Source organism: Aythya marila, assembly GCF_965140915.1.
Source record: "Aythya marila genome assembly, chromosome: Z".
Lineage (NCBI taxonomy): Eukaryota > Metazoa > Chordata > Aves > Anseriformes > Anatidae > Aythya > Aythya marila.
In genome coordinates this window covers 78653354-78677176 of record NC_139080.1, presented here as the reverse complement: position 1 = coordinate 78677176, position 23823 = coordinate 78653354, and positions in this window count along the sequence as shown.

Below are 23823 nucleotides of genomic sequence, written 5' to 3'. Positions count from 1 at the left end.
GCTTGTGGGCCATGAGTATTCTGTGCCGTCTTTCTGCCATCCGAGCACGCACAGAGCGCCACCTCTGCAGGCAAGGGAAACACAACCGCATGCAGCATTAGTCTCCTGGGGCTGGGCACAGGCAGGAGCTAAGGGACGGTGGGCCGCCACATCTGCTGCTTCTGCCCTGCTCTGGAGTCTCCAAGGGGAAACGGGGCTGGGAAATGCCTATGGCGTACCGATGTTGGAGGGTCCTGAGGATTATCCAGGCACTCAGGGGTCCTAGGCTTTGGGTAAGCTGGAGGTGTTGGTTTCTTCAGCTCCTCAGTCCTCCCATGAATTGGTGGCAGGAATCTGAAAAGACACAGCAGGCTTAGCTTATGGGAGTACACTTGGAGGCAGTTTCTAAGAGCTGGGCTCACAGCTCACAGCTTAGCTCCAGCAGCACAAGGTGCTTCCGCAGGAGGAAGACCACGACCACACCAGGGCAACAGCTGTCCCTTTGATGTTTCCAGTGCCTTTTGGCATGAGCACATTCACTGCAGCCAAGGGAAACATCTCACTGGCACAAAACCATCTGACTTCCTCCACTTGTGTGGGGAAGAAGGGACAGAATTGTCCCAAGGCCTCACTCAGGCCCCTAGCTGCGGGATGTGTTGCTATGTCCCACGCAGACGCACACCATCAGACACGGCCCCCTTGACCCTTTGCACCCACAGCCTTCCCCTCGGGACCTGTGTCATGCCTCTGTTCTAGGGTGCAGAGAGGTCCATGGGTTGGCATCGCACCCAGCTCCTTCCCGTGTCACGAGGAAGGGGAAGACGACAAGGCCTGGAACCCCAGAACACGGCTCAGGGGCTCAGGGCCTCCAGGGCTGTTCCCAGGCCTCAGCTGGACTGGTGCACACTTACTCTGTCTGTGCTGTCTTCATGGCCTTTGGCTCTTCCTTCGAGGCATCTGGTGCTGTCTTACTTGCAGGGCTTTGGCCTTTGACATTCTCTTTCATCCTGTCCTTCAGCTTCTTGTCATACTTTTTTCTCACAACGCTGGAAGGACGTTGGTCACCCTCCAGGAGTGCAGGAGTGCTCTGCCGGCAGAGCAGCTCCTGTGGAGCAGAGTAGCGCTGGCGAGAGCAGCTCCAACACTTCCCAGGCCTTGCTGGGGAGTGTGGCCAGGCACGGCAGGGCCGGTATTTATAGCCGAGCCCCATGACATCATCGAACGCGTCACAATGGGATGACACCTCACAGGCCACCCACATCTTGCCTCAGCATGGGCAGGGGTGCAGAGGGAGGCCCCTGAGGGGGCGGTGCAGACACCTCTGCCTCCATCTCTCACCTCAGCTTGTTACCATATGCTCCTGTTACTCCAGCGCACCGTTTTCTTTGATATACTGCCTCCACCTTTCCAGCACCCCCACGTCCATTGCAATTACAGTTGTGAGGAGGACACATTTTGGACTTCACTCCCTTGTGTGAGGCTGCTTTGAGCTCAGAACTCCACGCAGGCTGAACATAGGTATCACCGCAGTGCCTGTAGAGAATTTGTTCAGCTCACTGCTCAAAACAAGACCCACAGCCTGGTTTTGCCAGGGTCTGCGCAAACCGTGTCCTAACAAGCTGGAGGCTGCAGTAAGGCTCCTTGCCAGTCAGGCCCAGCTTAGTTGCATATGCTCCTTCAAAGTGTTCTTCCAGAGCACGGCTATCTTCTTCAGGCTGCTTTTGATGTTCAGGTGAATTCTTTGCTTTCAAAATTAAGAGAATCACGGAACCATAGATCAGAGAGGAATCCTAGATCCTCTCAAGCAGGGCCACCTACAGCAGGTTGCCGAGGAGCATGCACAGGCTGCTTTTGAGGATCTCTGTTGGGGGAGGCTCCACAGCCTCTCTGGGCACCCTGTGCCAGTTCTCTGTCACAGGTGTCCCTTACGCCCGAGTGTGGATGTTTTATTTTGTTTATTAATTTATTTATCAATTTCTGAGAGAAACACTTGACTGTCTCTGCCTGTGTGCAGGTTTCTGACCGGGGAGTGTGAGAAACAAAGATTGTGTTGTTGCAGTAGAATACCACTGAGTGTGGCTGTTTTATTGTTCGTTTGTTTGTTTGTTCTGTTGTTGTTTCATTTTTTTTTCTTTTAATTATTTTTATTTATTTATTTATTTATTTTTCGGAGAGGTACACTTACCTCTCTCTGCCTGCGTGCAGGTTTCTTACTTGGGAGACAGCGACCAAAGATGACAAGAGTTGTTCATCTCCTTAATCTGCTGATCTTATCAGCAAGGGTTAGAGGCAAAATGGGGTGGGAGGGGAGTCGGGACCTCACTGTGGCTGTTCCAAGGGAAGATGCAGGGTATATAATAAATAACACTGTTTTTTATTTTGTGCTGTGCTGTTTTACTTTCTCTTCCCATTGAAATCTTATTTTTATGTCTCAAGGGATGAACAACCGTTTCCTTCTTTGATCCTCCCCTATGCTGTGTTTATTCTAGTTTGCCCTGTCCTTCACAACACCGGTCCCATCTTCTCTGAATTTCCCCTGATGTTGCACTTGTGTTTAGGCTGTTAGTTTTCAGGAGGACACATTTGGGACTTCACTTCCTTCTGTGAGGCTGGGTTAAGCTCTGAATTACACACTTGTTGAATACTAATAGCAGTGTGGTAGCAGCAGAGCAGTTGTGCAGCTCAGTACTCAACTCTCTTTCTGCAGGGCTGCACTTCAGCCATCAGTCCCCCTGTCTATATGCAATACCCTCTTCTTGTCTTCCAAGCCAGTCCTTTCATCATGCAATTTTAAGCAGTTTATCAAGCATGATTTCCTCCTGGTGAACCTGAGAAGGCTGGGGGTGCACAGGGAGGTGGGAGGGGACACGGCCAGGACAGCTGACCCCAACTGGCCACAGGGATGTCCCATAGCATGTGGTGTCATGTGGGACAATAACGCTGGGGGGGTTGGCAGGAGAGGTCACTGTTGCTCAGGGACCAGGTGGGCCTCAGTTGGCTTGTGGTGACCAGCTGCATTGTGCATCACCTGCTTCTTTTATTTGTGTTATTGTTTTCTGATATTTTTTTTCCTTTCTTTATTCCTTTGTAAACTGTCCTGATCTAAACCCTTTTTTTGTCACATTTTCTCCTCACTTTCCTTTGAGTAGGGGTAGGGTGAGAGACCCGTGTGGTAAAGCTGAGCTAGCCATCACTGTGAAAGCACCTCCTGGCTAACACTGTTTTCTTTTGCTAATCAGAATTTTCCCTGCTACTGCTTGTTTTTTGCTCCTGGACAGTTTGTTTTGCTATCTCATGTATTCCTACACACCCATAAAATTTTAGAAATCGATCACTCAATGCTGTTGTTCCCTAATGGGTTTGTAGTAATAACTGTAGAAGTACACGCCTAGCTTGTTACTTTGGCAGTATTTCTCTTCCATCTGGCAGAATCCGTTTTCCTTCTTTCAGTTCTGCCCCTATTGTCTTTATAGTTTTTATTTCTGCTTCTGTATACTTTTTCTCTTGTGTCCCTTTTTCATTATCTGATTCCTGTAGGGTTAGAACTACGTCATGCTTCCTAAGAGCTGCTTCCCTAGCTTCTTTATCTGCTAGGTCATTCCCTCTTATGTGGAAACCAGTTCCCTTTTGATTTCCTCTGACACGTACTACGGCAATTTCCCTAGGTCCTCTCAATGCGGGCAATATTTGAGTAACTACAGTTTGGTGAATTAGCCCTTTTCCTTGAGTGCCTATGAGTCCCTTTTCTTCCCCAATTTTCCCAATTTAAATTTCTGGTATTGCAAAAAAAAAAAAACCACCTTTTCCTGTTGGCCAGTTGCTCCTATTACATTTACAGGCTAATTAACACAGAGGAAGAAGCTCCCATAACCAACAAAAAAATTCAAGCCTCTCTCTTCGTTTCCTAGTTTTATTTCAACTAGTGGACCTGCTAGGGTAGATGCTCCTGGTCCCCGTCATTCCTGACTGTTGTAAGTTTATCCTGCAGCCTAAGACAATTTCTTTCTGATATCAAGGGCCGATTGCCCTAGAAAGAGGCCAGCCAATTGCCTCTGTTTGTTTTCAGATGCCAGGTCCATTTTTTTTTTTCATTGCATTTAAAAGTTGGCCCCAAAATTTGAAAATTCCATAGGGGTTCTTTTGGACCTTGTTGGAACAGATTCTCAGTTCCCAAGCTAACCAGATTTTGGTATTTACGTAATTTCCAGAGGGATTAGGGTCTCAGTGAGAGGGGTGGTCAGGGTAATGCAATCGTTGACAGTTCCCTGAGCGGTCCCATTGGCAATCTGAGCTCATGCATGAACTCAGGTTGTTTTAAGAGTTAGCACCTTTTTTGTTTCCATGACAACTCTCTTGGACCCCTCATGTGTGCCTTAATGAACAGGAGTAGTATCTGACCATGTTTACTAAAAGAAGTAGGCAGAGGCAGTGAGATTTATTCCAATGGGGTTGATAGCAAGTCCAAGCATCCTAAAGACCTCTAGTTTAGGCAAGAAAAAGGAATCATAGAATGGCTTGGGTGGAAGGGCTCTCCAGCATCACCTAGATCCGCCCCCCTGCCATGGGCAGGAACGCCACCCACTAGATGGTGTTGCTCAGGGCCTCATCTCAGTAGCTGAGGTCAGCCGCGTCAGAGCCGGAGCAGCCACATGCGCAGGCGCAGCGCCAGACCACGAGTGACGCGTCGCTGCCCACTGTGAGCAGGGAGGGGCCAGCAGCGCGGGAACACCACTCCACCCAACACTCACAAGGCGATTCCAGAGATCACAACGGAATCGCAAAGATTTTGGTAATGTAGTTGGAGCTGCTGGCCAAACTGAGAAAGATTTTTTTAAAGCAACTCCTTAAATATAAGATTGGGATGCAAAGTGGTACGCATCAATTTTTGTATTTGCCAGGATCACCTAAACCATTGTTGGGAAGAGATTTGTTAAAACAATCAGGAGCATGCATAATGTTTTGCCCAAGGAGCTCCAAGTAAAAGAGACGCAGCTTATCTTATCTTCCCTATGAGGAAAGGCTGAGAGACCTAGGTCTGTTCAGCATGGAGCAAAGAAGGCTGAGAGGGGATCTCATCAATGCGTAGAAATAGCTGAGGTGTGGGAGACAGAGGGATTTGGCCAACCTCTTTTCAGTGGTTTGTGGAGACAGGACAAGGAGTAATGGCCACAAGATAGAGCACAGGAAGTTCCGCACCAACATGCCAAAGAACCTCTTCACGGGGGTGGGTGACGGAGCACTGGGACAGGCTGCCCAGGGAGGCTGTGGAGTCTCCTTCTCTGGAGATATTTGAGGCCCGTCTGGACGCCTCCCTGGGCAGCCTGCTCTAAGGAACCTGCTTTGGCAGGGGGGTTGGACCTGATGATCTTTCGAGGTCCCTTCCAACCCCTACAGTTCTGTGATTCTGTGATTCAGCTAATCCAATTTTTAAGTTAATACAGGTACCAACAGTACTCTCCTGCCTAGTGAAATCCTGGAGCACATCTACCCCAAATTCAAAACTGACCACGTGTGATTTACCATGTTGGGCTTGAAAGATGCCTTCTTTTGTCAAAAAGTATTTGCTTTTGTGTGAGAAAATCCGTTAAATGGCAGAAAGATTCAGTTGTCTTGGACAGCGTTACCTCAAGGGCTTAAAATAGCCTGACGATGTTTGGTAATCAGCTAGCAAAGGAGCTTGAGGCTTGGAGCTCACTCCCAGGCAAAGGCACAGGATGTAGATGACCTAATAGCCACAACTATGCAAGAAGAATATATATATTCAGAGGACTATAAACTTGTTGATTTTTTTTTGGATTAAGTGGGTACAGCGTATCTCAAGAAAAGGCCCAATTCGATCAATATCGAAGTGGATGTCTGAGGCAATCTGCTCAAAGTCCAGCGGAGCAAGTAGTGTCTCGGCTAAAAAACCACCTTTTCTTTTTTTGCACATTGAACCTGGAAAAGCAGAGTGTTGCGAAGCACGGACGAAAGCACGACAGACACCAGTTGAGTCAGATCATGCTGCTCCATTTTATTGCCCGAATAGCCCAACTTTTATAGTGAATTTTACAGGGGTGGACAGTGTTTCACACAAGATTATTGGTCAAGAGCACTCAGACAAACCGTTAAGAAAATAACACCACCTGCAAGAAAAGAACCCCCCTTTTGATTAGAAGTTAGGAAAACAACCCCCTTTGTGCTTAACGGTCACGTAGACCTAGTCCTTGAGGCCAGCTGCTGATAACAATATTATCTGAGTTCCTTAATTGGGTGATGTGGGAGTCATTGCAGTGGGAGCTTCTCACAGTTACTCTGGCAGCTTGGTTTGCTCAGCTACAGCAGGCCCTGAGATTTCTAAGGCCTACTCCTGGTTGCTTATAGCAAGCTTAGATCGAACAATTATGCCAATTCCCAACAATTCCCCCGTTTTCTTTTTGTACAAGCAGTACTTGGTTTTACAGCAGATGTTAAATACATAACATAACGCAACTATATAGCTTAATCCTAATAACACTACAATTACTGTAAGCACTTAATGGTAACACAATTTAATAGTAAGTAACACAACTTAATAGTAACACACTTAAACCTAATCACTTGATGGTGATCAACACAACTATACAACTTAACCCTAATAACACTACAATTACTGTAAGCACTTAATGGTAACACAATTTAATAGTAAGTAACACAACTTAATAGTAGCACACTTAAACCTAATCACTTGATGGTAATCAAAGGCTGTTCTTGACAGTCCTTGAGGTGTCACAGCCCACGTCATTGTCAGAATGATTATCAGGAACCTCTTCATGGTCGTCTTCAGCGTGTACAGATTCTAAAACTGCTTCAGTCCACTTTGCAGTGATCCACTGGGTACCTGTTCCCGGCACCACTTCAAAATCCCTATAACATTTTGCAAGGAACCCTTTAACCACATTTATCACAATACTACGTGTAATGATGATTGACACCACAATGAACAGAATCCTTAATCCCCCTTTGACTAATCCCAGTAACCATCTATGCATTGTTTCAAACAAATCAGTGAACCATTGATTGAAACGATTGATACCATATTGACTCTTTCTCATGTGCTCTTTCAGGAAAATAATGAATTTGTGAGTTGAAAAGGTCTAAACAGTACATTCCCTTAAATTTCTCCAAGTGGCTACTTCAAACAATGACTCCGTACTAGTGAAACTTGATTTTGCTCAACCAATCACAACTAGCCCTGCTAGTTGCTTACAACTGACTCCCTGTTTTTCTAACAGCGCTGTAATAAATCCATTTCTTCTGATTCTTGCTGGCACCAATTTCCTATGCTTTTAGCCTGCCCTATGGCTATATCCCGGGATCCTGCACTGTGGCAACAATAACCTGAACTATGGCTATATTCCGGAATCCTGCACTATGGCAATGATAACCTGTACTAGGGCCATATTCTGGAATCCTGCACTATGGCAATAACCTGCACTAAAGCAATAACCTGCACTGTGGCAAACCTGCACTAAGGCAATAACCTGCACTGTGGCAAACCTGCACTATGGCAATAACCTGCACTATGGCAAACCTGCACTAAGGCAATAACCTGCACTGTGGCAAAAGCGCGCTCTCACTCACACAGTACACAGCACAATCACACATACAGAGCACAATCGCACACCCAGAGGCCTCTGGCACATCTCACTCTCAATCATACCACAACCTCAATCATACCACAAGAATATAATTTAGAATGATAAGCAAACAAACAAGTATTGTCTCTCATTGTGTTCCTCGTGAAATGACTTGCAACACTTTGTTTTAAAACCTTACCCTTACACAAATACTTTCAACACAAAATACCTGGACATTTAAGAATAACACACACAATTATTAACACTCCAGTTAGTATCCCTCCAGCAGCTGAAAACATACTGTTTGTCTGCAGCTTCAGGAGATCTTTGTCTGCTCCTGCGGTGAGCAGCTGAGAGTGGAGTCCCCTCCGAACAAAACGCTCAGGGTGCACCTAGGGGCGTCCACACCACAGCCGATCCCCGCAGCCGAGCAGTTGTTACGTGTGGCCGCAGATGCCACTCCAGGCACTAAAATTGCCAATGCCGCTCTAGCTGCAACCCCACACAATTCAACATTATCATTGCAATCCGGTGCAAGCAATGCCCATTTATGTCTGGTGATCTCACACAACTGTAACAAGCTAGGAGCAAATACAACTCGTTTATCTAAGTAACATGGACATCTGATAGCATTTGCAGCAATACCTTGCCAGGCCCTATCCCCACAAATCAGAAAAACATCAGGAGGTAAGGCCAAAGCTGTACAATTGTTCCAAACACTGTAGTTGTGACCCCTTGTCTCCATGCTATAAACCCCTAAACCCTGCTTAGCAGCGTCATTGTAATCACAGGTGTTATTTGTATTTCTATACCCGTATGGCCCTTTCCAGGTTCCTGTAGCAGAATTCATCTGATAGCCACGGCTACATTCACATTTGTAGCCACCTTTCAGGTTGATACAGATTTGACTACAGATACCAGGGTTTTGACATTCATCAATATCTCCACAGTTTCTCTTGTCTACAAACTCAAACCCAGCTGGACAGTCACATTCATTTTTGTTGCATTCCTTCAGGGGCTCATCACCCCAGTCCTTGCAGTCTCTTTGCTGGTTACACACTATATTGATATCTACGCGTTCTCCACTTCTGCACTTGAATTTGCCAGGTCCAGAGCACTGAATAACATTGTTACATTTTGCTTCATCAGTGCCATCCAGACAGTCTCTCACACCACTGCACTGCCTACTCCCATGGACACAGTTCCCATCTTCACATCTGAACTGGTCTGGCCTGCAGGTCTGAGAAGGGCAGTTAATTTCATCACTTCCATCCTTGCAATCAGGATCTCTGTCACAGTCTTTTTCACCATCACATTTCCAGGACACTGGGATACACTGGGTTGACTGAGGACCACAGCTGATTTCATTTACCCGGCATGCTCTCATATGACACAGCTCAGAACTTTCGTCAGACCCATCTTCACAGTCCAGATCCCTATCACACTGCCATCTGTTTGGCACACACTGACCACTGTTGCACACAAAGTCAGATTCAGCACACATCTTCTTCACACAAGCACTCTCATCACTGCCATCTGAGCAGTCTTCACATTTTGTTCTAGCACTGTCGGCAGCAGTGCACAGGCCGGCGAGGGCGAGCAGCAGGCAGAGTGCCCCGCAGCACAGCAGCGCCCGCCGCCGCCCTGCACCTGTGTCACTTATACTACTCCTATTACCCGTGCTGTTACTGTCAGTGGCATCCTCCTGGTACCGTTTCTGTCTTTGTCGCCCCTTACTCTCCCCCTTTTCTTTTTGCCACTGACCAATCACCACAAATGGATGAGACACATGATTACTAGTTAGGAAAGAGAGTGTAACGTCTGCTATACGGCTGCAGGCCGTGCCAGCTGCAACCCTAGAAGCTGTTTGTGAACAAGCCTGCCGGTGGTAATTTGGCGGTGTAATCTGCGTCTCTGCACTCCTGCCCTGCAATAGGGCTAAATTGTCATTAATAGTCTGTAGAATGTGGCAACCCCACGGAATGTTATCCAGAAACATAGTTATAACACCGATCTGGGGACGAATAGTCTTTTTTGCATTGCAAGATAAGCCTCTTATAAAAGGAATGCTAGAGAGAAGCAGCACAGCCGCTGCTGCTGCTGCCTCCATGGTTCCGTCAGACAGGCTGCAGGGTCCAATTCCCAACAGCAGAGTACTTCTAGTGAAGGTCTAAAGTGCTGAGAGGGCATGTGGAGAAAACCCCAAAGGAATCCCCAAAGCAGGAGAATGGCTCTGTGGGCCCACAAATGGTAGAACGGATGGCAAGGAAGGTGTCCCAGAGACAGAAGCCTGCTTGTCATTCCCGGCCATTGTTGCAAAGCAGCAAGTCCCTGGTGGCAGATGGTCCTCGTCAGCACTGCGAGAAGCCCTCTGCCACAGGGCCCGAGACCCCACTGCACGAGCTACCCTCCACCGGGAGAGGTGGCTCGCAACCGTGGGAGCAGTACCAGGAGTTGCAGGGCTTCTCCTCTCCTCCTCTGTGCAAAAAATAAAGGCCATGCAGGGAGCAGTGCAGTCAGTCCAGCTGGCAGCAGGCACCAGCACTCTTTATTCGGCCACTGACAGGCATCATCCTCTCCTTCAGCTTCTCATCGTACTCTTTTCTAATGTGGAAGGAAGGACGTCGGTCACACATCTGCAAGGGGTTGACGGAGTTCTGCAAAACCAGAAGAGAGTCCCCTAAAGAACTGCAGGAAGCAGCTGAGGCTGACCCTCCCAGTGCACTCCTGCAGGAACTGGCTCTGAGCAGCTGTGGGCTACCCTCTCCAATGAGGTCTCTTTCCAACAGCCAGCACTTTCAAGGCTTCAGCCCTTACTTCCTGAGCCCAGGGCAGGGCCTGCCTTTTCTGCTTGTGTGTGTGCTTCTGCTGAGGCAGGTGCCTCGCACAGGCTTACTTTAGTCTTCAGAGTGCAGGTACAGCGGGCACTCATCCCTCGCAGGGAGGTACAGTCCCTTGGCAGACCCATGCCCATGCCCTGCTCGCTGCTGGCTTTGCCCTTTGCTCATTGCAACAGCTCCTCCCGCATGGTAACATGCAGGGGAGCGGGCAGACAGCAGGCACCTGCCTGGCCAGGTGGGGACTGCAATGCTGCCGTGCAGGAGACCTGCACTGCTCCCCTCCCTCCCAAGGAGAGAGCGAAGTGCCTGCTTGCGTTTTTTTTTTTTCCTCGGGGCTCGGAATCCATGTCATACCTTTCTTCGGTCAAAGAGCAGCTTCTGCATCTTGGAATCATATTCATTCCATGCTTCAGCTAGACGCATTTTGATCCCGTGGGCCATCAGCGCTTGTTCCGGTTTTTCCTCTCGTAGAGCACGCATATAGTGCTCTCCCTGCAGGTAAGGAAAACACAATCGCATGCAGCATTAGTCTCCGGAGCTTGGGCACAGGCAGGAGCACAGCGACAGGTGGGCAGCCAGAGCTGCTGCTTCTGCCCTGCTCTGGAATCTCCAAGGGGAAACGGGGCTGGGAAATGCCTATGGCGTACCGATGTTGCTGTTTTCTTAGCAGCAAAAGACAGGCGCTCATGGGGTTTAGTCTGTGGGTAAGCTGTAGGTTTTGGCTTCTTCAGCTCCTTCTCAGACCTCCCATGAATTGGTGACAGGAATCTGAAAAGACACAGCAGGCTTAGCTTATGGGAGTACACTTGGAGGCAGTTTCTAAGAGCTGGGCTCACAGCTCACAGCTTAGCTCCAGCAGCACAAGGTGCTTCTGCAGGAGGAAGACCACGACCACACCAGGGCAACAGCTGTCCCTTTGATGTTTCCAGTGCCTTTTGGCATGAGCACATTCACTGCAGCCAAGGGAAACATCTCACTGGCAAAAAACCATCTGACTTCCTCCACTTGTGTGGGGAGGAAGGGTCACAATTGTCCCAGGGACTCACTCAGCCTCCAGCTGTGGGATGTGTTGCTACATCCCATGCAGACGCACACCGTCAGACACGGCCCCCTTGGCCCTTTGCACCCACAGCCTTCCCCTCAGGACCTGTGTCGTGGAAAGGCCTGGGGATGCCGAGAAGCCCCTGGGTTGGCATTGCACCCAGCTCCTTCCTGTGTCAAGAGGAAGGGGAGGGCTTCAAGCCCAGGAAACCTCAGAACACAGTGCAGGGGCTCAGGGCCTCCAGGGCTGTTCCCAAGCCTCAGCTAGACCGGTGCACACTTACTCTGACTGTGCTCTCCTCAGGGGCTGTGGCTCTTCCTGCCTCCCCTCTGGTGCCTTCGGGCTTGCACCGCTCTGGCCTTCCTCATTCTTTTTCATCCTCTCCATTAGCTTCTCGTTGTACTCCATTCTCACTTGGAATGAAGGACGTTGGTCATGCTCCATTGGCTGGTGAAAGTTTTTCTGCAAAACCAGAAGAGAGTCTCCTAGAGAACTGCAGGAAGCAGCTGAGGCTGCCTCTCCCAGTGCACTGCTGCAGGAACTGGCTCTGAGCAGCTGCGGGCTACCCTGTCCAATGGGGTCTCTTTCCAACAGCCAGCACTTTCAAGGCTGCAGCCCTTACTTCCTGAGCCCAGGGCAGGGCCTGCCTTTTCTGCTTGCGTGTGTGCTTCTGCTGAGGCAGGTGCCTCGCACAGGCTTACTTTAGTCTTCAGAGTGCAGGTACAGCGGGCACTCATCCCTCGCAGGGAGGTACAGTCCCTTGGAAGACCCGTGCCCATGCTCCGCTCGCTGCTGGCTTTGCCCTTTGCTCACTGCAACAGCTCCTCCCGCATGGTAACATGCAGGGGAGCGGGCAGACAGCAGGAACGTGCCTGGCCAGGTGGGGACTGCAATGCTGCCGTGCAGGAGACCTGCACTGCTCCCCTCCCTCCCAAGGAGAGAGCGAAGTGCCTGCTTGCGTTTTTTTTTTTTCCTCGGGGCTCGGAATCCATGTCATACCTTTCTTCGTTCAAAGAGCAGCTTCTGCGTCTTGGAATCATATTCATTCCATGCTTCAGCTAGACGCATTTTGATCCCGTGGACCATCAGCGCTTGTTCCGGTTTTTCCTCTCTTAGAGCACGCATATAGTGCACTCCCTGCAGGTAAGGAAAACACAATCGCATGCAGCATTAGTCTCCGGAGCTTGGGCACAGGCAGGAGCACAGCGACAGGTGGGCAGCCAGAGCTGCTGCTTCTGCCCTGCTCTGGAATCTCCAAGGGGAAACGGGGCTGGGAAATGCCTATGGCGTACCGATGTTGCTGTTTTCTTAGCAGCAAAAGACAGGCGCTCATGGGGTTTAGTCTGTGGGTAAGCTGTAGGTTTTGGCTTCTTCAGCTCCTTCTCAGACCTCCCATGAATTGGTGACAGGAATCTGAAAAGACACAGCAGGCTTAGCTTATGGGAGTACACTTGGAGGCAGTTTCTAAGAGCTGGGCTCACAGCTCACAGCTTAGCTCCAGCAGCACAAGGTGCTTCTGCAGGAGGAAGACCACGACCACACCAGGGCAACAGCTGTCCCTTTGATGTTTCCAGTGCCTTTTGGCATGAGCACATTCACTGCAGCCAAGGGAAACATCTCACTGGCACAAAACCATCTGACTTCCTCCACTTGTGTGGGGAGGAAGGGTCACAATTGTCCCAGGGACTCACTCAGCCTCCAGCTGTGGGATGTGTTGCTACATCCCATGCAGACGCACACCGTCAGACACGGCCCCCTTGGCCCTTTGCACCCACAGCCTTCCCCCCAGGACCTGTGTCGTGGAAAGGCCTGGGGATGCCGAGAAGCCCCTGGGTTGGCATTGCACCCAGCTCCTTCCTGTGTCAAGAGGAAGGGGAGGGCTTCAAGCCCAGGAAACCTCAGAACACAGTGCAGGGGCTCAGGGCCTCCAGTGCTGTTCCCAAGCCTCAGCTAGACCGGTGCACACTTACTCTGACTGTGCTCTCCTCAGGGGCTGTGGCTCTTCCTGCCTCCCCTCTGGTGCCTTTGGGCTCGCACCGCTCTGGCCTTTCTCATTCTTTTTCATCCTCTCCATTAGCTTCTCGTTGTAATCCATTCTCACTTGGAATGAAGAACGTTGGTCATGCTCCATCGGCTGGTGAGAGTTTTTCTGCAAAACCAGAAGAGAGTCTCCTAGAGAACTGCAGGAAGCAGCCGAGGCTGCCTCTCCCAGTGCACTGCTGCAGGAACTGGCTCTGAGCAGCTGCGGGCTACCCTCTCCAATGGGGTCTCTTTCCAACAGCCAGCACTTTCAAGGCTGCAGCCCTTACTTCCTGAGCCCAGGGCAGGGCCTGCCTTTTCTGCTTGCGTGTGTGCTTCTGTTGAGCCAGGTGCCTTGCACAGGCTCACTTTAGTCTTCAGAGTGCAGGTACAGCGGGCACTGCTCCCTTGCAGGGAGGGACGGTCCCTTGGCAGACCCGTGCCCATGCTCCGCTCGCTGCTGGCTCTGCCCTTTGCTTCTTGCAACAGCTCCTCCCGCATGGCAACACACAGGAGAGCGGGCAGACAGCAGGCACCTGCCTGGCCAGGTGGAGACTGCAATGCTGCCGTGCCGGAGACCTGCACTGCTCCCCTCCCTCCCAAGGAGCAGGGGAAATGCCTCCTGGGACATTTTCTTCCCGGAGGCTCTGAACGCATGTCATACCTGCTTGTGCTCCATCATCAGCTTCCTCAATGTGGAATCATATTGGTTCCACGTTTCGGCCTCAAGCTTTTTGAGCTTATGGGCCATCAGTATGCGGTGCCTTCTTTCTTCTATCTTAGCGCGTACAGAGCGCGCTCCCTGCAGGCAAGGAAAACACATCCGCATGCAGCGTTAGTCTCCTAGGACTGGGCACAGGCAGGAGCACAGGGACGGTAGGCAGCCACATCTGCTGCTTCTGCCCTGCTCTGGAATCTCCAAGGGGAAACGGGGCTGGGAAATGCCTATGGCGTACCGTTGTTGAAGTGTCCTGAGCAAAAGCCCCGTGCTCAGGCGTCCTAGGCTGTGGATGAGCTGGAGGTGTTGGCTTCTTCAGCTCCTCCTCAGACCTCTCATGAATTGGTGGCAGTAATCTAGAAAGACAGAGAAGGCTTAGCTTATCGGAGTACACTTGGAGGCAGTTACTCAGAGCTGGGCTCGCAGCTCACAGCTTAGCTCCAGCAGCACAAGGTGCTTCTGCAGGAGGAAGACCACGACCACACCAGGACAACAGCTGTCCCTTTGATGTTTCCAGTGCCTTTTGGCATGAGCACATTCACTGCAGCCAAGGGAAACATCTCACTGGCATAAAACCACCTGACTTCCTCCACTTGTGTGGGGAAGAAGGGACAGAAATGTCCCAAGGCCTCACTCAGGCCCGTAGTTGTGGGATGTGTTGCTAAGTCGAACACAGACGGACACTATCAGACATGGCGCCATTGGCCCTTTGCACCCACAGCCTTCCCCTCGGGACCTGTGTCATGCCTCTGTTCTAGGGTGCAGAGAGGTCCATGGGTTGGCATCGCACCCAGCTCCTTCCCGTGTCATGAGGAAGGGGAAGACGACAAGGCCTGGAACCCCAGAACACGGCTCAGGGCCTCAGGGCCTCCAGGGCTGTTCCCAGGCCTCAGCAGGACTGGTGCACACTTACTCTGTCTGTGCTGTCCTTGGTTGCTGTGGCACTTGCTGCCACCCCTTTGGTGCCTTCTGGCTCGTAGGCATTTGGCCTTTCAACTTGTCCTTTATTCTCTGCTTCAGTATCTGATCAAACGCCTTTCTCACAATGTGGGAAGGAACTCGCGTGCACTTGAGTATTTGGCAGAACGATTTCTGCAAAACGAGAAGAGAGTCTCGTAAAGAACTGCTGCAAGCAGCTGAGGCTGCTCCTCCCAGTGCGTTCCTGCAGGAAATGGCTCTGAGCAGCAGCGGGCCACGCTCTCCAATGGGGTCTCCTACCAACAGACAGTGCTTTCAAGGCTGCAGCCCTTGCTCCCCGAGCCCAGGGCAGGGCCTGCTTTTTCTGCTTGCGTGTGTGCTTCTGCTGAGGCAGGTGCCTCCACAGCCTCACTTTAGCCTTCAGGGTGCAGGTACAGCGGGCACTCATCCCCCGCAGGGCGGTACAGACCCTCGGCAGATCCTTGCCCATGCCCAGCTTGCTGCTGGCTTTGCCCTTTGCTCACTGCAACAGCTCCTCCCGCATGGCAACGTGCAGGGGAGCGGGCAGACAGCAGGCACCTGCCTGGCCAGGTGGGGACTGCAATGCTGCCGTGCCGGAGACCTGCACTGCTCCCCTCCCTCCCAAGAAGCAGGGCAAAAGCCCACTTGGGGCATTTTTTCCTAGGCTTTCTGAAAACATGCCATGCTCCTTGCTCCTACTCCATATGCATACACAGCATTAGTCCCACATTTCAGCTTCAATCTTCTTGAGCCTGTGGACCAGCAGGGACAGTGGGCAGCAACAGCTGCTGCTTCTGCCTTGCTCTGGAACCCCCAAAGTGAAACGGGACTGACAAATGCCTATGGCGTACCATTGTTGGAGTGTCCTTATCACAAGCCGGGATTATGGATGACCGTGGATAAGCTGAAGGTGTTGGTTTCTTCAGCTCCTCCTCAGACCTCTCATGAATTGGTGGCAGGGATCTAGAAAGACACAGCAGGTTTAGCTTATGGGAGGCAGTTTCTAAAAGGCGGGCTCGCAGCTCACATCTTAGCTCCAGCAGCACAAGGTGCTTCTGCAGGAGGAAGACCACGGCCCCGCCCGGACAACACCTGTCCCTTTGATGTTTCCAGTGCCTGCTGGCATGAGCACCGGCACTGCAGCCTATGGAAACTTCTCACTGGCACAAATGGCAAGAGCACAGCGAGTCCCCTAACTCCGCCACAACACTTCCCCAGCAGGCTCACCTGGCTTGGTCACCCTGCTTCTTTGCATCCTCCTTTCTTTTCTTCTCTGCCCTCTTGGCTAGAGAAACCCTCCTCCGAGCCATCACCACCGGGTCCAGCACACTCACTGCAAGAGAACACCACGATGTCAGCTCTGTGTCTGTGCAGGGGAGCGGCAGCAGCAGAGCTGCTCAGCCATGCCCACCCACACTCATTGCCACCGCTGGGAGCCACCATTCCTGGGGCATTTTATCCCACACAGCTGCCTTCTCTCCCATCCCCCCCCACAACAACATTGGCTCTCCTGCCCTGCGAGGACAAAAGGAGAACACGCAACCCCCTGCCAGGAGCCCACTGGGACATTACATCTTCGGCCACCCATGCCCCAAGGCTGCGGATCTCTTCTGGGCTTGATGCAAATCGGTTTGCGTTGTGGGTCCTGAAGTATAAGCCTGCAAACAGGAAGACACCAGTTGTCAAATAAGGCACCATGTTCCCTTGGTGCCCCACACTAAGAAGCTGCTGGCAGGGTTCTTTGGGAGCCACTGCCGAGCCTCTGGAGGACACAATGGCCTGTGCGAGCGGAGGGGACCCACAGCTTCCAGCAGCTTCTTCCCGTGCTTCTTATGCCTTACTGCCCGACCCAACACAAGTCCTCCTCGCTGACCCCTCACACCCTCCCACCGCTCTCAGGGACCCTCAACTGCAGACTGGCCGCTTCATCTGCACTGCCCAGAAGGACTGAGCAGGGGGTCAGCCTGGAAGGCCTCCCAGGAATGAGCTGGTCCTGCCTCACTCTGGCAGGAGAGAAGCATCAAGAAGAGGCTGCACCCAACGCACGAGCTGGGCACCAGCTCCCCTGGCCAGTCAGATGTTATAGAAGAGAGGGTACTCACGTTGGTAGTGTGAGGAAAGTATTTCCACTGATACGAGTATATTTATTTTTGCCGTTGAACGCAAGCATATCCATCATCTTGGGGTTCTGCAATGGGACAGACACACGTCAGCAGAAGCCAAGGATATGTGCTCCTTGCTCCCAAAGGTAGCAAACGTTCCCACTGCTCAGGAACGTGGCTAGCTCTCCAAAATCCTTGCCCCACTTTGTCCTTTGGTGTCATTAGCCCCCAACACAAACAGGCCAAGGTGCTACCGACAGTTTGTGTAGCTCCTCAAGCCTGTCTCACCCAAAGGTGAGGCAGGCAAGGAGAAAGCAGTTTGAGAGAGCTTTAACAGCATTGCCAGAGCTGCAGGCTGCCCTGGAGACATGATCCGCTCACCGTGAGAAGAGCTTCACGCATATTGCGTGTGTCATCCACTTCCATCAGGAACTCGGTGTAATAGTTCATGGTGACCACTCTTCTTCGCACAGTAAGAATGCCAATGCCCTTGAAGAAGAATTCCACATCGTGTTTGTCCAAGAGGCCACCAGCATAGAGAAGCAGGGTCTCGTGGATGCACTGCTCTACTATTTGTGGTCGGTAGTAGATGTCTGCGGCAATTTTCTCAAAGTCCAGCGGATCAATTAGTGTCTCGACTAGAAAACAACCATGAAGGAACAATGTCAGTCCTCACTCAGTTCAGCAAACTCACAGACGAAGTGTGTGCAGCACCCAGCCCTCGCGCGATGCTGTGCCACGGGGAAGGTCCTTGCCAGCTTTGGCCACATCTCCAGAGCACAGCAGATGGGGAACAGAAGGCCAAGGGAAGCTCTGCCACCTGCTACGAGCATCCTGCTAGAGGGTGGGATGAGCTGCAGACGGGGCTGACTCCCAGGGCAGGGGCATGTTCTGGGATGCTGTATGTGCACCCACACTCAGCCTCTCCATGGTGCAAGAGACTTTGCTCTGCCGTGGCACAAGGACGACTGCATGGAGCGAAAGGCAAGGGCTGCAGAGGGAAAGCAAAGCAAAAATCTTCTTACTAGGAATTCTGCTCTCAGCACACTTGAGCTTGTAAAACATCTTCATAAACCTGCAGGGCTTGAATATGGGTTTGCGAACAACCATAGCCCTGCCATCCGCACCAGTGGTCTTCGCTGACACAACGGCAAATGTCCCGATTCCAATATTCACCGCCTGAAAACGCAAGCAAGAAGAGGGACCAATGGCAGTGCTGGGCAGAGCTGGAAGGGTGCTGGGTGACTTGCTGGCCCTGAAGATGGTGCTGTGTGGCCCAGGTCCAAAGGGGCAAGATGGGCCAGGGGCAGGATGTAAGGCTCACCTTCTTCTGCAACAGTTGCCTTCTGATGTATCTGCATGTACTATTCCACACTTGGGCAATTTCTGGAAAGCAAAAGACAGATCCCAAGATGCTGTGAGTTGGCAATGCCCATGAAGTCTGAAGCCCCATAGCCACAGAGGTGACAGTGGTGTGTGATCAAGCTCTGCCTTGCCCTCAACCAGCACTCGCACCGCTGGGGCAAGCTGCTGCACAGCTCCTGAACCTTGCCCAGCTTGCAAGAAGCCCACGCTGTGCCCAGGAATGGCCTGGGGAGGGAGGGGAGGCGTTAGATGCGCTTTGGGAAGCACATTGGATGCACTCAGGGCTCTCCTTGCAGACGCCAGGACCCTTCAGAAGACCTTCCCCCGGCAGCCCCAGCCGCAAGATTTCCACAGCTCATGTCCATCTTTGCAACAACAGCGCTCCCACAAGGGCCCCCCAGGGCCTTACCTTTCCTGGTGAGCTCCTTAATTAACGAAAGGTCCTCAGGCTTCAAGGGGTTGAACAGCAGGTAGTGCTTCATCTTTACCCTAGCCTTACAGAAGCTGGGAAAGACGCGCTCTTCGTGCTACAAAACTCCCTTGGCTCCTCCTCCTTTTCCTCAACACTTCCCAACCAGCGTTCTCTACCACAGGCTCCCCTCGCCTTCTGCTGCCGGCAGAGCAGCTCCTGTGGAGCAGAGTAGCGCTGGCGAGAGCAGCTCCAACACTTCCCAGGCCTTGCTGGGGAGTGTGGCCAGGCACGGCAGGGCCGGTATTTATAGCCGAGCCCCATGACATCATCGAACGCGTCACAATGGGATGACACCTCACAGGCCACCCACATCTTGCCTCAGCATGGGCAGGGGTGCAGAGGGAGGCCCCTGAGGGGGCGGTGCAGACACCTCTGCCTCCATCTCTGTAGTGGGTTTACGTGGCAAGGTTTTGGTAGCAGGGAACCATAGGGGTGGTTTCTGTGAGAAAGATCTAGAAGCTGCCCCATGTTTGGGAAGGGTCCCATTGTTTTCCAGATCTGAGCCAATAAGCGATGTTGTTTGCGCCTCTGTGAGAGCATATTTAAGACAGGGAAAAAAACGTTGCGCCACACAGCAGCCGGGAGAGTCAAGGGAGTGAGAGAACAGCCTTGCAGGCACCAAGGTCAGTGTAGAAGGAGGGGGAGAGGTCCCCTGCGGCCTGTGGTGAGGACCATGGTGGAGCAGGATGTCCCCCTGCAGCCCATGGAGTACCACAGTGGAGCAGGGTTCCACACTGCAGCCCGTGGAGGAGACCACGGTGGAGCAGGTGGCCCTGCACCGACGGAGGCTGCCGCCTGTGGAAGACCCCTGCCGGAGCAGATTCCGGGCCGGACCTGTAGCCCGTGGAGAGGAGACCACGCAGGAGCAGGTGACCTGGCAGGAGCTGCTGCCCGCAGGGGAGCCAGGTTGGAGCAGTTTGCTCCTGAGGGATGGACCCCATGGTACAGACCCATATCTGGAGCAGTTCTGGAAGAGCTGCTGCCTGTGGGAAGCCCACGCCGGATCAGTTCATCAGGGACTGCATCCCGTGGGTGGGACCCCACAGCACAGGGGACAAGAGTGACCGAGAAGGAGCGGCAGAGAAGAAGCGCTGTAGACTGACCATAACCCCCATTCCCCCATTCCCCTGAGCCGCTCGGGGGGAGGAGGTGGAAGAGGGTGGATGGGGGGGGAAGGTGCTTTCAGTTTCATTCCTTTGTTTCTCACTTCTCTAGCTTGTTAGTAATGAGCAATAAATCTTACTATCTTGTTATGCTGAGTCTGTTTTGCCCTTTACAGTAATTATTGTGTGATTTTCTCATCCTTATATCAACCCTTGAGCCCTTTTCACATATTTTCTCCCCATTCCTCTTTGAGGAGGGGGAGTGAGAGAGCGGCTGTGGTGGAGCTCGGCTGCCCACTCGAGCGGAACCACCACAATCTGTCACCTCAGCTTGTTACCATATGCTCCTGTTACTCCAGCGCACCGTTTTCTTTGATATGCTGCCTCCACCTTTCCAGCACCCCCACGTCCATTGCGATTACTGTTGTGAGGAGGACACATTTTGGACTTCACTCCCTTGTGTGAGGCTGCTTTGAGCTCAGAACTCCATGCAGGCTGAATATAGGTATCACCGCAGTGCCTGTAGAGAATTTGTTCAGCTCACTGCTCAAAACAAGACCCACAGCCTGGTTTTGCCAGGGTCTGCGCAAACCGTGTCCCAACAAGCTGGAGGCTGCAGTAAGGCTCCTTGCCAGTCAGGCCCAGCTTAGTTGCATATGCTCCTTCAAAGTGTTCTTCCAGAGCACGGCTATCTTCTTCAGGCTGCTTTTGATGTTCAGGTGAATTCTTTGTTTCAAAATTAAGAGAATCACGGAACCATAGATCAGAGAGGAATCCTAGATCCTCTCAAGCAGGGCCACCTACAGCAGGTTGCCGAGGAGCATGCACAGGCTGCTTTTGAGGATCTCTGTTGGGGGAGACTCCACAGCCTCTCTGGGCACCCTGTGCCAGTTCTCTGTCACAGGTGTCCCTTACGCCCGAGTGTGGATGTTTTATTTTGTTTATTAATTTATTTATCAATTTCTGAGAGAAATACTTGACTGTCTCTGCCTGTGTGCAGGTTTCTGACTGGGGAGTGTGAGAAACAAAGATTGTGTTGTTGCAGTAGAATACCACTGAGTGTGGCTGTTTTATTGTTCGTTTGTTTGTTTATTCTGTTGTTGTTTTTTTTTTTTCTTTTAATTATTTTTATTTTATTTACTTATTTATTTTTCGGAGAGGTACACTTACCTCTCTCTGCCTGCGTGCAGGTTTCTTACTTGGGAGACAGCGACCAAAGATGACAAGAGTTGTTCATCTCCTTAATCTGCTGATCTTATCAGCAAGGGTTAGAGGCAAAATGGGGTGGGAGGGGAGTCGGGACCTCGCTGTGGCTGTTCCAAGGGAAGATGCGGGGTATATAATAAATAACGCTGTTTTTTATTTTGTGCTGTGCTGTTTTACTTTCTCTTCCCATTGAAATCTTATTTTTATGTCTCAAGGGATGAACAACCGTTTCCTTCTTTGATCCTCCCCTATGCTGTGTTTATTCTAGTTTGCCCTGTCCTTCACAACACCGGTCCCATCTTCTCTGAATTTCCCCTGATGTCGCACTTGTGTTTAGGCTGTTAGTTTTCAGGAGGACACATTTGGGACTTCACTTCCTTCTGTGAGGCTGGGTTAAGCTCTGAATTACACACTTGTTGAATACTAATAGCAGTGTGGTAGCAGCAGAGCAGTTGTGCAGCTCAGTACTCAACTCTCTTTCTGCAGGGCTGCACTTCAGCCATCAGTCCCCCTGTCTATATGCAATACCCTCTTCTTGTCTTCCAAGCCAGTCCTTTCATCATGCAATTTTAAGCAGTTTATCAAGCATGATTTCCTCCTGGTGAACCTGAGAAGGCTGGGGGTGCACAGGGAGGTGGGAGGGGACACGGCCAGGACAGCTGACCCCAACTGGCCACAGGGATGTCCTATAGTATGTGGTGTCATGTGGGACAATAACGCTGGGGGGGTTGGCAGGAGAGGTCACTGTTGCTCTCTTGGGACCAGGTGGGCCTCAGTTGGCTTGTGGTGACCAGCTGCATTGTGCATCACCTGCTTCTTTTATTTGTGTTATTGTTTTCTGATTTTTTTTCCTTTCTTTATTCCTTTGTAAACTGTCCTGATCTAAACCCTTTTTTGTCACATTTTCTCCTCACTTTCCTTTGAGTAGGGGTAGGGTGAGAGACCCGTGTGGTAAAGCTCAGCTAGCCATCACTGTGAAAGCACCTCCTGGCTAACACTGTTTTCTTTTGCTAATCAGAATTTTCCCTGCTACTGCTTGTTTTTTGCTCCTGGACAGTTTGTTTTGCTATCTCATGTATTCCTACACACCCATAAAATTTTAGAAATCGATCACTCAATGCTGTTGTTCCCTAATGGGTTTGTAGTAATAACTGTAGAAGTACACACCTAGCTTGTTCCTTTGGCGGTATTTCTCTTCCATCTGGCAGAATCCATTTTCCTTCTTTCAGTTCTGCCCCTATTGTCTTTATAGTTTTTATTTCTGCTTCTGTATACTTTTTCTCTTGTGTCCCTTTTTCATTATCTGATTCCTGTAGGGTTAGAACTACGTCATGCTTCCTAAGAGCTGCTTCCCTAGCTTCTTTATCTGCTAGGTCATTCCCTCTTATGTGGAAACCAGTTCCCTTTTGATTTCCTCTGACACGTACTACGGCAATTTCCCTAGGTCCTCTCAATGCGGGCAATATTTGAGTAACTACAGTTTGGTGAATTAGCCCTTTTCCTTGAGTGCCTATGAGTCCCTTTTCTTCCCCAATTTTCCCAATTTAAATTTCTGGTATTGCAAAAAAAAAAAACCACCTTTTCCTGTTGGCCAGTTGCTCCTATTACATTTACAGACTAATTAACACAGAGGAAGAAGCTCCCATAACCAACAAAAAAATTCAAGCCTCTCTCTTCGTTTCCTAGTTTTATTTCAACTAGTGGACCTGCTAGGGTAGATGCTCCTGGTCCCCGTCATTCCTGACTGTTGTAAGTTTATCCTGCAGCCTAAGACAATTTCTTTCTGATATCAAGGGCCGATTGCCCTAGAAAGAGGCCAGCCAATTGCCTCTGTTTGTTTTCAGATGCCAGGTCCATTTTTTTTTTTCATTGCATTTAAAAGTTGGCCCCAAAATTTGAAAATTCCATAGGGGTTCTTTTGGACCTTGTTGGAACAGATTCTCAGTTCCCAAGCTAACCAGATTTTGGTATTTACATAATTTCCAGAGGGATTAGGGTCTCAGTGAGGGGGGTGGTCAGGGTAATGCAATCGTTGACAGTTCCCTGAGCGGTCCCATTGGCAATCTGAGCTCATGCATGAACTCAGGTTGTTTTAAGAGTTAGCACCTTTTTTGTTTCCATGACAACTCTCTTGGACCCCTCATGTGTGCCTTAATGAACAGGAGTAGTATCTGACCATGTTTACTAAAAGAAGTAGGCAGAGGCAGTGAGATTTATTCCAATGGGGTTGATAGCAAGTCCAAGCATCCTAAAGACCTCTAGTTTAGGCAAGAAAAAGGAATCATAGAATGGCTTGGGTGGAAGGGCTCTCCAGCATCACCTAGATCCGCCCCCCTGCCATGGGCAGGAACGCCACCCACTAGATGGTGTTGCTCAGGGCCTCATCTCAGTAGCTGAGGTCAGCCGCGTCAGAGCCGGAGCAGCCACATGCGCAGGCGCA